The 14611-nt window shown below is 43.1% G+C and overlaps 1 pseudogene; it reads right to left on the bottom strand.

The window, feature by feature from the left end:
- Nucleotides 1-12157: 12157 nt before the first annotated feature.
- On the bottom strand, nucleotides 12158-14380 carry LOC130965665 (peptide chain release factor 1, mitochondrial-like; annotated as a pseudogene).
- Between the last annotated feature and the right edge of the window lie 231 nt (nucleotides 14381-14611).

The following is a 14611-nucleotide window of genomic DNA, read 5'->3' as shown; positions in this document are numbered from 1 at the left end:
AAGGATGAATCTAGAGGGAGTAGGAGACGAGGTGAGGTGCCGAGCCTTCCCGGTAACCCTTGCGGGACCCGCGATCAGATGGTTTAACGGCTTACCGCAGGGATCCATCCACGAGTTCTCGGACATCAGTCGTGCATTCCTCGCCCAGTTTACAACGCGAATAGCAAAGGCAAAGCACCCGATCAACCTTCTGGGGGTAGCCCAGAGGCAAGGAGAATCGACCAGAAAATACCTAGATCGGTTCAACGACGAGTGCTTAGAAATCGACGGCCTAACCGATTCGGTGGCCAGCCTTTGTCTGACGAACGGCCTCCTCAACGAAAACTTTCGAAAACACCTTACCACGAAACCAGTTTGGACGATGCACGAGATCCAGACGGTGGCCAAGGAGTATATAAACGATGAGGAAGTCAGCCGAGTCGTGGCTGCCAATAAACGGCAGTCCGGCTACAACCAATCCCGGCAACCCGGTAACGGAGAAAGACTGAAGGAACAAACCAGAGAGGAGGCGCCGAGCAAGGCCCCGAGGTCGTTTCCCCGGGTAGGGAAATTTGCCAACTACACACCACTCACTCTCCCCATCATGGAAGTTTATCAACAAATAGCCGAGAAGGGGATCCTGCCGAAACCCCGACCACTCAAGGACCGTACGGGAGGAAACAAGAACCTCTATTGCGACTACCACAAGGGTTACGGTCACCAAACGCAGGACTGCTTTGACCTGAAAGATGCACTAGAACAAGCGATAAGGGAGGGCAAGCTAGCAGCATTCTCCCATCTTATCAGAGAGCCGAGGAGACGCTATCGCGACCATGACGAAGAGACCAAAACCCGTTCGGCAAAGCGGCGACAAGAGCCAGAAGATAGAGACCACGGCCTCACTGTGATAAACGTGGTAACAGCCAAAAATACCCCGCCAAAATCCCGATCCGCGCACAAGAAAGACGCCAAGGTCTTGGCGATCTCCTCCTCGTCGGTGCGAAACTCTAAGAAGCCTCCGTCCATTTCTTTCGGCCCGGAAGATAAATGGTTCGACGACGCCCCGGAAAACCCTCCCATGGTCATTACGGCCAGAGTAGAAACCGGCCTCGTCAAATGCATCCTTGTCGACACAGGGGCTGATTCAAACATCATGTTCCGCAACGTATTCGACGCACTGGGGCTACGGGACACCGATCTGACGACCCACCAACATGGGGTAATTGGATTGGGCGACCACTTCATTAAACCTGACGGAGTAATATCCCTACCAATCTCGGTGGGACAAACCCAAGGTAGAAGGTCGGCGATGGCCGAGTTCGTGATCCTCCGAGATTCCACCGCCTATAACATCATCTTGGGAAGGAAGACGATAAACGATGTTGAAGCGATAATCAACACGAAGCTGCTAGTCATGAAGTTCGTTACTGATGAGGGATCTATAGGGTTCATAAGAGGGGATCTCGAGACGGCAGTCGCCTGTGACAACGCCAGCCTCTCCCTAAGAAAGAAATCAAAAGAGGCGTCCGGCGTGTTCCTAGCTGACCTGGACGCCAGAGTGGACGACAAACCCAGACCAGAACCGGAAGGGGACCTGGAAAAATTTGTAATCGGTGACACGGAGGAGAAATTCACGTTCATCAACAAGAACCTCCCTCAAGAATTAAAGGATCCATTGATCGAAATGATAAGGGCCAATAGGGATTTGTTTGCCTGGACACCTGCCGACATGCCGGGCATAGACCCAAAGATTATGTCTCACCATCTGGCCGTCAGGTCGGAAGCACGCCCGGTAGCACAACGCAGAAGAAAGATGTCGACAGAAAGGGCGGAGGAAGTGGCCAGGCAGACGGCCAGCCTCCTAGAAGCAGGTTTCATACGAGAAGTAGATTACTCGACGTGGCTCTCAAATGTTGTCCTAGTCAAAAAACACAACGGCAAGTGGAGAATGTGTGTAGACTACTCTGACCTTAACAAGGCGTGCCCAAAGGATTGCTTTCCCCTCCCTAACATAGACGCGCTCGTCGACGCTGCGGCGGGCTACCGTTACCTGAGCTTCATGGATGCCTACTCCGGTTATAACCAGATACCGATGCACCGTCCAGATGAAGACAAGACGGCGTTTATAACGCCAGGGGGAACCTTCTGCTACAAGGTGATGCCGTTCGGCCTAAAAAATGCAGGAGCGACATACCAAAGGCTGATGAGCAAGATATTCCATGATCTTATAGGCAAAACAGTGGAAGTCTACGTCGACGACATCCTCGCGAAAACAACGCGACCTGACGACCTCCTAAAGGATCTGGAAAACGTATTCGCATCTCTCCGGAAGCACGGAATGAGGCTGAACCCCCTCAAATGTGCCTTCGCCATGGAAGCTGGCAAGTTCCTAGGATTTATGATAACTCAGAGAGGGGTAGAAGCCAACCCGGAGAAGTGCCAGGCAATACTCCAGATGAAGAGCCCAGGCTGTATCAAGGACGTCCAAAGGTTGGCGGGACGGCTGACCTCATTATCCCGGTTTCTCGGAGCATCGGCAACAAAGGCCCTGCCATTCTTTAATCTCATGAAGAAAGGGATGGCATTCGAATGGACACCCGCATGTGAGGAAGCCTTTCAGCACTTTAAGGAAATCCTGGCGGCACCTCCTGTACTCGGAAAGCCAAAGGACGGGGAACCGCTATACTTGTACCTCGCCATAACAGGAGAAGCCCTGGCCGCAGTTCTTGTGCGGGAAGAAGGGAGGGCTCAACAGCCGGTCTATTTCATAAGCAGAGCACTGCAAGGGGCAGAATTAAGGTACAGCAAGCTGGAAATGCTAGCTCTAGCGCTCTTGACCTCCTCGCGAAGGTTGAAGCAATACTTCCAAAGTCACCAGGTTGTCGTAAGAACGGACCAAGGGATCCGGCAAGTACTTCAAAAACCCGATTTGGCGGGGAGAATGATGACTTGGTCCATCGAACTCTCCCAATACGACATACGGTACGAACCCCGGCAAGCCATCAAGGCGCAGGCGATGGCAGATTTCTTGGTAGAAGTAACTGGGGACCCAACCGAAGAAGCGAGCACACGGTGGAAGCTCCACGTGGACGGAGCTTCCAACCAGACGTTCGGAGGTGCCGGGATCATCCTGGAAAGCCCGGTTGGAGTCGTATACGAGCAGTCGATCAGGTTCGAATTTCCCATTTCGAACAATCAGGCAGAATACGAAGCCCTTATAGGGGGCTTGACCTTAGCGGCGGAAGTCGGAGCAACAAGATTGGAAATATGCAGCGACTCTCAGGTCGTCACCTCCCAGGTAAACGGGAGCTACCAAGCCAAAGACTCGTTATTACAAAAATACTTGGAAAAAGTCAAAAACTTAAGCCAGGAATTTGAAGAGGTCACGGTCCACCACGTGCCTAGAGAAAGGAACACACGGGCAGACCTCCTATCAAAGTTGGCCAGCACCAAACCGGGAGAAGGCAACCGGTCTCTCATCCAAGGTATGACGAGAGAGCCAGCAGTCACTTTGCACGTGACAAGGCTGGGCTCTTCATGGCTAGATCCCATCACTAGCTTCCTAGAAAACGGCAAACTCCCTGACGACGAAAAGGACGCAGCGAAACTAAGAAGGGAAGCAACCAAATACGCCGTCATCCAAGGACAGCTATTCAAGAAAGGGCTCAACCAGCCCCTATTGAAGTGCTTACACCCCGACCAAACGGACTATGTCCTCAGGGAAGTCCATGAAGGCTGCTGCGGACACCACATAGGAGGCAAGGCCCTAGCAAGAAAATTAATCCGAGCCGGATATTATTGGCCGTCAATGATGGCAGACTCCAAAGAGTTCGTCAAAAAATGCGTGAAGTGCCAAGAGAACGCCAATTTCCACAGGGCACCGGCCTCCGAGTTAAGCCTGTTAACGTCCTCCCGGCCATTCGCTCAATGGGGGGTCGACCTCTTGGGACCCTTCCCTGTCGGACCTGGGCAGGTCAAGTACCTCATAGTCGCCATTGATTACTACACCAAGTGGATAGAAGCAGAACCACTAGCTAGCATATCCTCATCCAATTGCAGGAAATTCATGTGGAGGCAGGTGATAATGCGATTCGAGATCCCAGAAGTCGTCATCTCGGACAACGGCACACAGTTTACCGACAAAAGGTTCACGGAATTCCTCACCGGCCTGGGTATAAGACAGAGGTTCTCCTCGGTAGAACACCCCCAGACGAACGGACAGGTGGAGTCCGCGAACAAGATTATCCTCTTAGGACTGAAGAAGCGATTGGATAATAAAAAAGGTGCTTGGGCCGATGAACTAGCCTCGGTACTCTGGTCTTACCGAACAACCGAACAATCCTCCACCGGGGAGACTCCTTTCCGACTAACGTATGGGTTAGACGCGGTAATACCCGTAGAGATCGGGGAACCGAGCCCCCACCTACTTTTGAAAGGAGTGGAGGAAGCCGTGGAGAAGGACCTGATAGACGAAGCCAGAGAAATGGCCCACTTGACAGAGACGGCGCTAAAGCAAAGAATGGCCCTACGCTACAACACCAAAGTGCTCAAAAGGAAATTCGAGCCGAACGATCTCGTCCTGAGGAGAAACGATGTCGGCCCACCGACCCCTGGGGCAGGCAAGCTGGCGGCAAACTGGGAAGGCCCCTATAGAATCAAAAAAGAGATGGGTAGAAGCGCGTTCAAGTTAGAAAGGCTCGATGGTAAGGAAGTCCCAAGAACATGGAACGCAAACAACTTGATGAGATTCTACTCTTAACACACGGGGCCACATGCCGACCAACTAAGCTAAGTGGTTAAATTGCGGATTTGAACTTTCCATTATGACCTATGGGTCCTTTATGCAAATTATCGAATAAAATATACTTGTGCAAATTTTCTCTCGTATCTTGTTCCTTTTCCTTTTTTCCAGGCAACCCGTCCTATCACAACCCGACAACAATGCGCGGCCCCGGGACTGATCACCCCGGGAGCTCGTCAACTATCACGATAACAAACGACTATGTAAAAAGGTCACAACTCGTTAATATAAGCGACAGCTATAAACCAATAACGGTTAGTAGAAACGATAACACGACCAGACGTGTAAGAAAAAGTAAATTACATTAAAGCGGGCAAACGACTAAAAAGTCATTGTTCACAAGAGCCAAAATAAAACGGCTAAACAGGAAAGTTCGACACAGTATTCATTTCTTGGGGACGTCGACAACCTTGCCATCTATAATAACCTTGTAAACGCCAATAGCCGACGTGTCAAACTCGGGGGCAACGACTTTGACCTGAGCTTTAAGAGCCTCTTCGGTCCCCAGGATCGCATTCTTACCCTGCTTGACGACATCTTTATACTTCACCTTCCACGATGCCAACTCTGCCTCCACGGTTTGCTTTTCTTTCTCGACCTCGGCTACCCGTCTTTGTGCCGCGGCGACTTGACTCTCTAAAGCCATTTCGCGCTCGAGAAGACGAGAAACCGTGGCGTCCGACTCTTCTAACTTTTTCTCGGCAGTGGTGGCCTTCTTCTCAGCAGCAGTAGCTTTCTTTTCGGCGGCGTCAAGTTTCTCGTTGGATTGGGTCAGCTGCTCCCGGAGAGTCTCAACTTCACTTTTAAGCTCGTTATTTGCCTTCCCAGCGGATTCCAACCTCCTGCGGAGGGACTCCATCCCAGACAACTCGAACTCAGCTTTCCGAGCTATCACTGCGCCGCGCAAGAAGGTACGGTACATCCACCTCGCCTGCCCGGCAAGTGATGACTCGTGAAAATACTCTTCGGTACCGGGGATCAGCTGGGAGTCTATAAAGTTCCCGGCATCAAAATTTCTTTCCATCACAGTAAGAACCCCCTCAGGACTGGACGACGTCTTCCTCTTCCTCTTGAGGCTCGGGACCTCTTCCACCTCGTCATCGGCATCAGGGTTAGATGTAGAACCCCCAGTGCCGATCACCTCGCGTAAGGGGGAAACACGACCCCCTTTATCACCCCCAACCGAGGCCCCTTGAGCTGAGGTGCCGATCTCATCGACCATAGCCCCTTGCTCGGGTGTAGCCTTGTCCTCCGGGGGAGCAGCAGACTTCTCGGCAGCAGATTTCTCGTTACCTCCCTCGTCATCACTCGCCAACAGGAAGGTTTGGAACAAGTTAGGGAGTCCTGTAATCTCGGCAGACATTCCCACTGCAAAGAGGAAACCAAATCGGTTAAGCCGCAGCAATTCATTAACAAAAGCAACAAGATAAAGAAACGAAACAAGCAGAAACTTCTCACAAATATAATTACGGCCGGCCTCCCGATCACCCATAAGGAGATGGGGGTTCACGTGATTCCTCCCAAAGACTGCCATCAACACGTCGGCAATCTTCCTGTCCACTGCCGACATGCCTTTATAGGTCACCTTAACAAAGGCATTCGACCCTGCCCCGAAGCTCCAATAGGTCAGGATAAGGCGCACCCCCTCTAACGATAACCAAAAGGGATGACGACCTTTGACAGGACGAACCTTGAAATACTTGTCCTTAAACCCGTGATAGGAGTCCTCGAATAAACCAAAAATCCTCCGACCTTGGGCAGACCGGAAGGACATGAACCCCTTCTTGTGCTTCCCCTCCTTCGAAGGGTTTGTAAGATTAAAGAAGAAAAGAAAAACATCTACAGACACCGGCAGCTCGAGGTATTCACAAACCATCTCGAAACAGCGGATTGAGGCCAAGCTGTTCGGATGCAACTGCGACGGCGCCACGGAAACCCGGCTTAAAAGTGCCATTTGGAAAGCTGAAAACGGGATGCGAACCCCCACTTGAGTAAACATGGATTTGTAAAACCAAATCCAGTCGGCAACTCGGGGATGGTTGAAATTGATCTCGTACAAACGCTCGTGAGGAGCCGGGACAAAGACGTCATAATTGGCTTCCTCATCGGTTCCTCCGCACAAGTACTCGGCTTGTCGGAACTCGGTGAGCTCCTCCTCACCCATTTGATTAGGCGAATCCTTCACGTCGGAGACGACCCAAGCATACGGATCGTACGCCGCGGGATTAGGGGAAGCCCGGGAGGTCGTGCGAGCCATACCTACATGGGGGGACCATCCAGTCAGTCTAAGTGGTCGGTTGCTCAGGCCGAATGCAGACACTACCCCCACTACTCCCCAACTAAGCCTAAACAGTTAAAAGCTAAAAAGGTTCAGGGAAAAACCTACCCTGGAATGGCACCCCTCCCCCTAACGCACCCAACCACCACTAAAGGCTACACAACAGTAACAGCAACAAAAACCAAACACGCAGGAATGAAGCATGAAAGAAAGGAATTCGAGAAATTACCTGAATTGATAGAGGAAGAGTGAAATTGCAAACAAGGAAGAATGCAGAGGGGGGATGAGCGAGGGCACCACAACGATCTTCTGAATTTTAAAACTAACTGAAGGAAGAAATACAAAGGGTGAAGAGACACAGAAAAGTTTTGAAGCGAGAGAAGAAGAGAAATGCTAAATGTGGAACATTAAAACTAACCGATTCAAAAACTGCCCCCAAGGAAGCGCGAAAAACATGGGGGCAAAATGGTCTTTGCAAACGGGGTTTTTTCACCCCATTATGAGCATGCAATGCTCGGCACAGGGAACGAGGCGACGAAACGGTTGCATATGCAACCAAGAGACACGCGTATAAAGGGCATATCCGCCCCACGGATAGCCGACCTGACGAGGACGAACAAACCACAAGACGACACGCCACTGGTAGTCCCCACGACCACCAATAGCGCGTGGGGGCACTGTTACGGTCTGGCCCAAAATCCCCGCGGGTTAACCCGGCCCGAGCTCCACCCGGCCCGGTTACGCGCCATTCAACCGACCCGGGCACGCGTCTCGTACGGCTCGCACGTGGCTATAGGACAGCGTCCTTGGGGATATGGGCCTGTCCTCATGAGGGGCCCACTACTGACATGTATATAAAGGGAAGACTGGCTCTTCCCCCGAGGTACGTCACATATCCCACCTAACCCCTTTTTCGCCTGCACACTGACTGACTAAAGCGTCGGAGTGTCTTTGCAGGTGACCCCCCACTCTCCATCATTCCACAAAGAGAGCTCGGTTGCTCGGCAGACTCGGTCTCGGCACGTTCGTCCCAGGCGAAACAATCCTACCGTCTCGCATCTCAACCCGAACCGTCCGGTAACCGTAGTCCGGAACAATATCATATATTAATTATCTCATATTAAATTTTTTTCTAATTAACTACTAAAATACTTTTTTGAGTAATATTGCAAAAAAATTAAAGTATCATTTTTAATATTTCGACAAAATTAATCTTTTAGAATTAATTAAATATCCTTCTACTTTACTTTTAAAAGACATAGTGAAATATCTTTTTAATGTTAACTTTAAAATACTAAATATATTTATCTAGCTAATTAATAAATATTTTTGTTGTTTTATAAAATAAGAATTTTAATTTTATATTTAAGAGATTAAAATACTCTTATAGTTAATTTTAAAAAACTAAAATATCTCTTTAGAATTAAAGCTGTTTATTTATATGCTTTTCATATCAACTGAATGATTTGATGGAAACTATTAATAATAATTATTAATAAATTTGTTTCCAATATTTTTTTACAATTTTGTGCAAATATGTTAAAATTGAATTTGCATGTGATAGTATATTCTTGCATAAAAATATTTTAATCTCTAAGGAGTTATATATTACTTTAACCCTAAAAACATATTTTAGTCTTTTTAAAATTGACTATAAAGGAATATTTCGGTTATTTTAGAATTAATTAAAAAGATATTTAAGTTTTTTGAAATCAAATTCTAACTTCTATTACACTTAAAAAATTTTAGTTTTAAAAAGGTGCTTTCACCTTTTTAAAAAAGTTTAATTTTGATGTACTAACAGTATAAAATATTTTTTATAATCGTGCATTTTTTTTATGATCATTCATATGATCATAAGAGGTAGTTATTTTTTATGATGTTTTATTATGTAATTAAATATGTAAAATTATTTTACATTGATAATATATCAAAATTAAATTTTTTAAATAATTTTAAAGTATCTAATACTTAATACAATTAAAAATTTTAATTCTAAGAAGGTATTTTTGTCTTCTTAAAATAAATCCTAAAAAAGTACTTAGTTATTTTAAAATGAACTAAAAAGTATTTGTCTCTTTTAAGGATCAAACTCATTTTACTTTCTAATACAATCAAATACTATTAGTTAGTCCTATAAAAATATTTTACTCTTTTTAAAATTAATCCAAAAATATGGTTTCGTTTTTTTAAGAATAAACTATAGATATGTTTTAGTTATTTTGAATATTCCAATTTATAATTTTTAATATAATCACAACTAGAAATTAGATTAATACAGACAGATTTACAGACATATTTAGTCTTTATTATAGACGAATTTTTGGTTACCGACGAAATTACCAACGGATTATCCCTCTGTAAAAGCTTCATCGGAAATTATTTACCGACGGATTTTTTTCCGTCGGAAAATTACAGACGGATTTTTACCAGTTACCGACGAATTTTTCCTCTGTAAATTTTCTATCCATTTCCCAAAAGCGACGAACTTTTCAACGGATTTTCCGTCTGTAATTACAGACGAATTTTTCGACGGATTTTCTGTCTGTAATTACAGACAAATTTTCAGACGGATTTTTCATCTGTAATTACAGACAGATTTTCCGACAGATTTTCCGTCTGTAATTACAGACGAATTTTCCGACGGATTTTCCGTCGGTAATTTGAACTTTGAAAAATCATTTCACACTCTAATTACAGACAGAAAATCCGTCAGTAAGGTAAAATACTTTTTTTTATTTTTTCAATTACAAAATAAACTTGTTTTCATACAAAATAAATATAAATTTAATACAAATTTTTATCTAATTTGTATTCAAATATTTATAATATTTCAAAAAATAAACAAATTTATCGTATTATCAAACTAAAAGAAAAATACTATAAACAAACAAGTCAATATATTTCAAAATATAAACAAAGTGTTGATACATCAATTATAATAACAAGTAACAACCATACATCAACAAAGTGTATTGATACATCAACTATTGTCCTCTAATTAAGTCAAAATATACAATAATGAAACAGTGTGGTCATGAATTGATCCTCTGCCTCAGGCTTCTCTGCCTCCTTATATTTTTCCATTTTTCATCTGTTTTTCAAGTATCAAATTCTGACAAAAATAAAAAAATAGTGACAACATAATCTATGTACAGTGTATTCTTCATCTCAAGTAACAAATTCACAAGTGAAGCTCACCTCAATATCTGGTCTAGTTCCAATAACTTTCGATTTGGGGCTGCAAATTTAATAGGAGAAAAAGAGAAAGAACCTGGTGGTGCTTCTTTAATCTTTGCAGAATCTTGAACTAGAACAGGAGTCTCCTTAATAACTGGTGGTGCTTCTTAATAACTAGAAAGTATACTCATGTACTCGATGATTGTGAATAAAGAAGTTAATTTAAACCTATGTAAAAACAGAACCATCTTCTGAAAATGGTTTTCAGCTCACATGAACATTTATTCATTGAGTAGAACAATGCTTAATCTTCATCATACTATATATACTGCCAAAATAGTCCTAGATAGACATGTGATATTGTGATTGGAACAAAGATTAAGTCAGAAGCATTGACTATAGACACAATTAGTTTTTCATAGTTCTACACGTTAATGAAATTTTGAAAAAGAGGCACTTTCCAAGGCACAATTCTTGAGAACTAAATTCTTACCTCTGCAGCCCTTGAGGTGGAGGGCATAGCAGCGGAGTCAACGGCACCAAGCTCATCTACAGACATGCTTGTCGATGCCTCGGTACTTTTTGAATCACTATAAATTGTTTTCGAGTAGGTTGTCGACTGCCATTACCGGCTGCTAATACATGTCCTTTGAGATTTCTCCAATCTGTGCCCAACAAGCCTTCCTGAGGAAAATGAAAGAAAAAATGCATAGCCATGTTATTTTAAGCTATGAAAACTTTAATTCATAACAATGGCCAGATTTTATCATAATAAATAAAAAATACAAAATAAAAGATTGGCCTTCAAGTGAGAAAATGGCGGCCCTCGAACTATGAGGTTAATGGTGGGCGGAATAAGTTTTCATGAACAAAAATTACCTCGGTCCTTTGTTACCTTTCATGATTACAAAAGGCAAGAGTTGAATCAAAATCTTGCTGAAGAAATCTCCTGCATAAATCAGATCAAGTTACATAGGGTATTCGACTAGAGATCCTAGTTTTGAAACAAAAAGCAGGTCCTTATAAATTAAAGAAACGCGATTTAGAACTTGGTTTCAGCATTGCTTGGGCATACTTACTGCTGAGGATGGTTTTGGGCATGTTGGTATCGATCACTCACATCTGTAAGTGAACCATAGTGATGCTGTCGCTGCTGGTTAAGTTGATGGTGAAGTTTCGCAACTTTCTGCTTCAACCTGGCAACATCAGCTTCAGCAAGTGCAATCTCCTCTAGCTCGGCCTTTGTCTTCGCATAAGTCGATTTTGTAAGATTGTGTATATAGAGAAAGAAATCAGAATGGAAAAAGAATATCAAGTTTTTCTAGAAATGAAAGAACCTTGGAATCCATGCCGCGTGAACTGAAAAACTATCCTGAAGACATACTCAATCCAACTTCCAATGCCGCTCTAAGATCCCTCTCAGCTTGCAATCTTGAAACCTTAATAATAAATATCACGCGGACTTTATTAATGTCAAAAAATAAGAATGATGTGGTACAGACGGGTTCAAGTAATTTACCAGCAAAGAAGAAATCACAGAGCAATTTACCAGCAACAAGTCCATTCAAGTTTTACATTTTCCAGTAATAGTATATACTACACCATAAAGCCTTAGCAAAAAATTATTAGGAGCCAGCTACATTAAATCAGGATTTTAACACAAATGGATATGTTTAACCATGCAATTAGGATATGTCCTCAATTCTACAATTTCAGAGAAAGTGTTCCACCGTTTCGGACTCGAACAAAGAAAAGATATCACCAACCCTTTTTATTTGTTATTTGAAGTAGTCAACCTTAAATTTAAGAAGTTTTTCATAAATAAATAAAAACATTCAATTATAACAATACATTTGATGCCATGCTAAATCTATCATAATTTCTACTTTTTTTTCCTCTCTAAATCTAGCATATCTTGTTCAAATACAAGAATTTTTCTTTTCCATTTCAAATAGCTTTGCACAGAATACTTTAAGTGCTCTGGCCTTGTTCTAAACAGAAATAAGAAAGCATATGTAGAATGTAGAAATGAGACATCTTAACTGATGGAACACATTTCAGATTAAAATCATCAAATGAAAATTATGCCCAATATTTTGAAAATACTCACTTGATGTTGAGAACTCTCATTTTGTATAAAAATTGTAATCCCAGTTGGAATGTGAGTTATTCTAACAGCACTGTTTGTTGTATTTGCATGCTGACCACCCGAACCACTAGATCTATAGGTATCAATTTTTAGGTCTTCATTCTTCAATTGAGCATCAACCTGCATATACTTAAACATATCATTGTCTCATACTAGACTGAACATAAAATACTAATTCATAATGATAGCTATTAGTTATTTAATTACCTCATCGGCCTGAGGGAGGATTGCAAAAGAAATAGCATTGGAATGAACTCGTCCTAATTTTTCCGTCACAGGAACTCTCTTTTGTTTGGTTGTTTTTTATTTTAAAAAAAAGGAAGAAAGAAGTCAGCAATAACAGAAAGTAGATTTGTTCATGGATGGTAAAAGGTTGTAGCCAAAACCTGTACTCTATGGATTCCACTTTCAAATTTTAGTTTCCCAAAAGCACCATCTCCTACAATTGCTGCACTAGCTTCCTGAGAAAGTGAAGTTCAAACAAAAAATCCATCAGATGAAGGATGAAATGCAGTTCTACTATATCAGGAACTTGAGTAAAGCAGGTAACTCAGATCATACAGAATGTACAAAATATGTACCTTGTATCCTTTAAGATCTGATTGAGCAATATCTACTACTTCAAATTTCCAGCCATTCTTGTGAGCATACTTTTCGTACCTGTATTATGTTAGACAATATCACTTTTTAGAAAACTGTAACAATAGTTCCCTTTTGATTTGGATGACACAAATGCAACCTTACATTTTGAAGATGTCCATTGCAAACAAAGAAGCCCTCCTCCCCACCAGTGCCTGTCAAAAGTGGTAAAAGCAAATGAAAGTGGCAACAAATGAAGTCAAAACAGAACAAAAGTAAGAAACAATCAACACAACCCAAGACAACTTGATACACATTCATCGGAGAACAATTTTGATTATAAAAACTAATAGATATTCTTATTCAACAGTGACACATCACCTGCTCTGACCTCCAAAATGCAGTTTCTTTCATCAGCATCGTCCTTAGGAAGTAAGGACTTGAACAGCAAATGTTGCAGTCTTCGTTCTTCCTCTATGGCCGCCCCATTTCCTCTGTCGCCATATTAATCATGTCTTTGTCTCCGGAACATTCAACCACCCATGACTTCAAGCCATCAATTTCCTACACAAATTTCCTACATAATGAAACAATGTGGAAGGAACAGGTTGAATATGGTGGGAGGTATGAAACATGCTAAAATGATAAAGAGTAGAGTTTTGAAACCAGATTGCTAATGGACACACACGTCAGAATGCCAATAATAAAACAATTTTGCTGTTTTTTTGCAACCAATTTTGCTATGCAATGAAACCATACACTTACCATCAAACTGCTTAAAGAGATCCTTGCTGTTCTTTGCCACATCTTCCTCTGCTGCAACAAAAGAGTTTTATGAAATATTCCTAAGATGATGAGTGTCAAAAGCAAAGTGAAATATTGGTCAATCATTATTCCTTACTAACATCTGAAGAAGATGATGAGCATTCCGCATATGAATATCTCTTTTTTCCACTCCTTGATCTTGATCTGTTCCTAGAACTCAAAAGCTGTTCCAAGAACTCTTCCCTTTTCCCTTCAACACTATAGACAACACCATATTATATTGTCTTCCTTCATCGTTACAATCAGCTTTTAGGGCATTTGTTTTTATTGAAGCAGATCTGCATGAAATCTAACCTCCAAGCGAAAGGAACGAAAGGAATGAAAGCAGATCTGCATAAATATTATCAATCACCATTATCAAATCATAAAACAAGAACAACGAAAAGAATGAAACGCTGAATGAACTAACCTCCAAGCGAAGAAAAACGGAGGGCTTTAGTTTCGGTTAATTAGCGGATTAAAAATCTAACCTCCAAGGGACGATGACGAAGGGAGCAGATGCGACGAGAGCGGCGGCGGAGAGGGCTCGTGCGACGCGAGCGGCGGCGACAGCGGCAAAAGATACTCGTGCGACGGAGAGAAAAAGCATCTCGTTAGAAGCTCGTTAGATTTGTGTGGAGTGTGAATGGAGCCGCCGGCTCTGAGCTCAAGAGAAACGTCAAAAGGAGGACGGTAGCACCGCCAGCAAGGGGAACGGAGGAGCACAGTTTTATATTGCAAAATAAGAAGGAGAGAGGAAGAAACTCGTGCGATGGAGCTCTCACTTGTGTGGGGTGTGGATGGAGCTCGAGAAGATAGGGTTGAGTTTAGGGTTATCTGA

Source organism: Arachis stenosperma, chromosome 3 (assembly GCF_014773155.1).
Source record: "Arachis stenosperma cultivar V10309 chromosome 3, arast.V10309.gnm1.PFL2, whole genome shotgun sequence".
Classification (NCBI taxonomy): domain Eukaryota; kingdom Viridiplantae; phylum Streptophyta; class Magnoliopsida; order Fabales; family Fabaceae; genus Arachis; species Arachis stenosperma.
The sequence above is the reverse complement of the archived record's forward strand: the minus strand, read 5'-3'. Positions and strand labels throughout refer to the sequence as shown.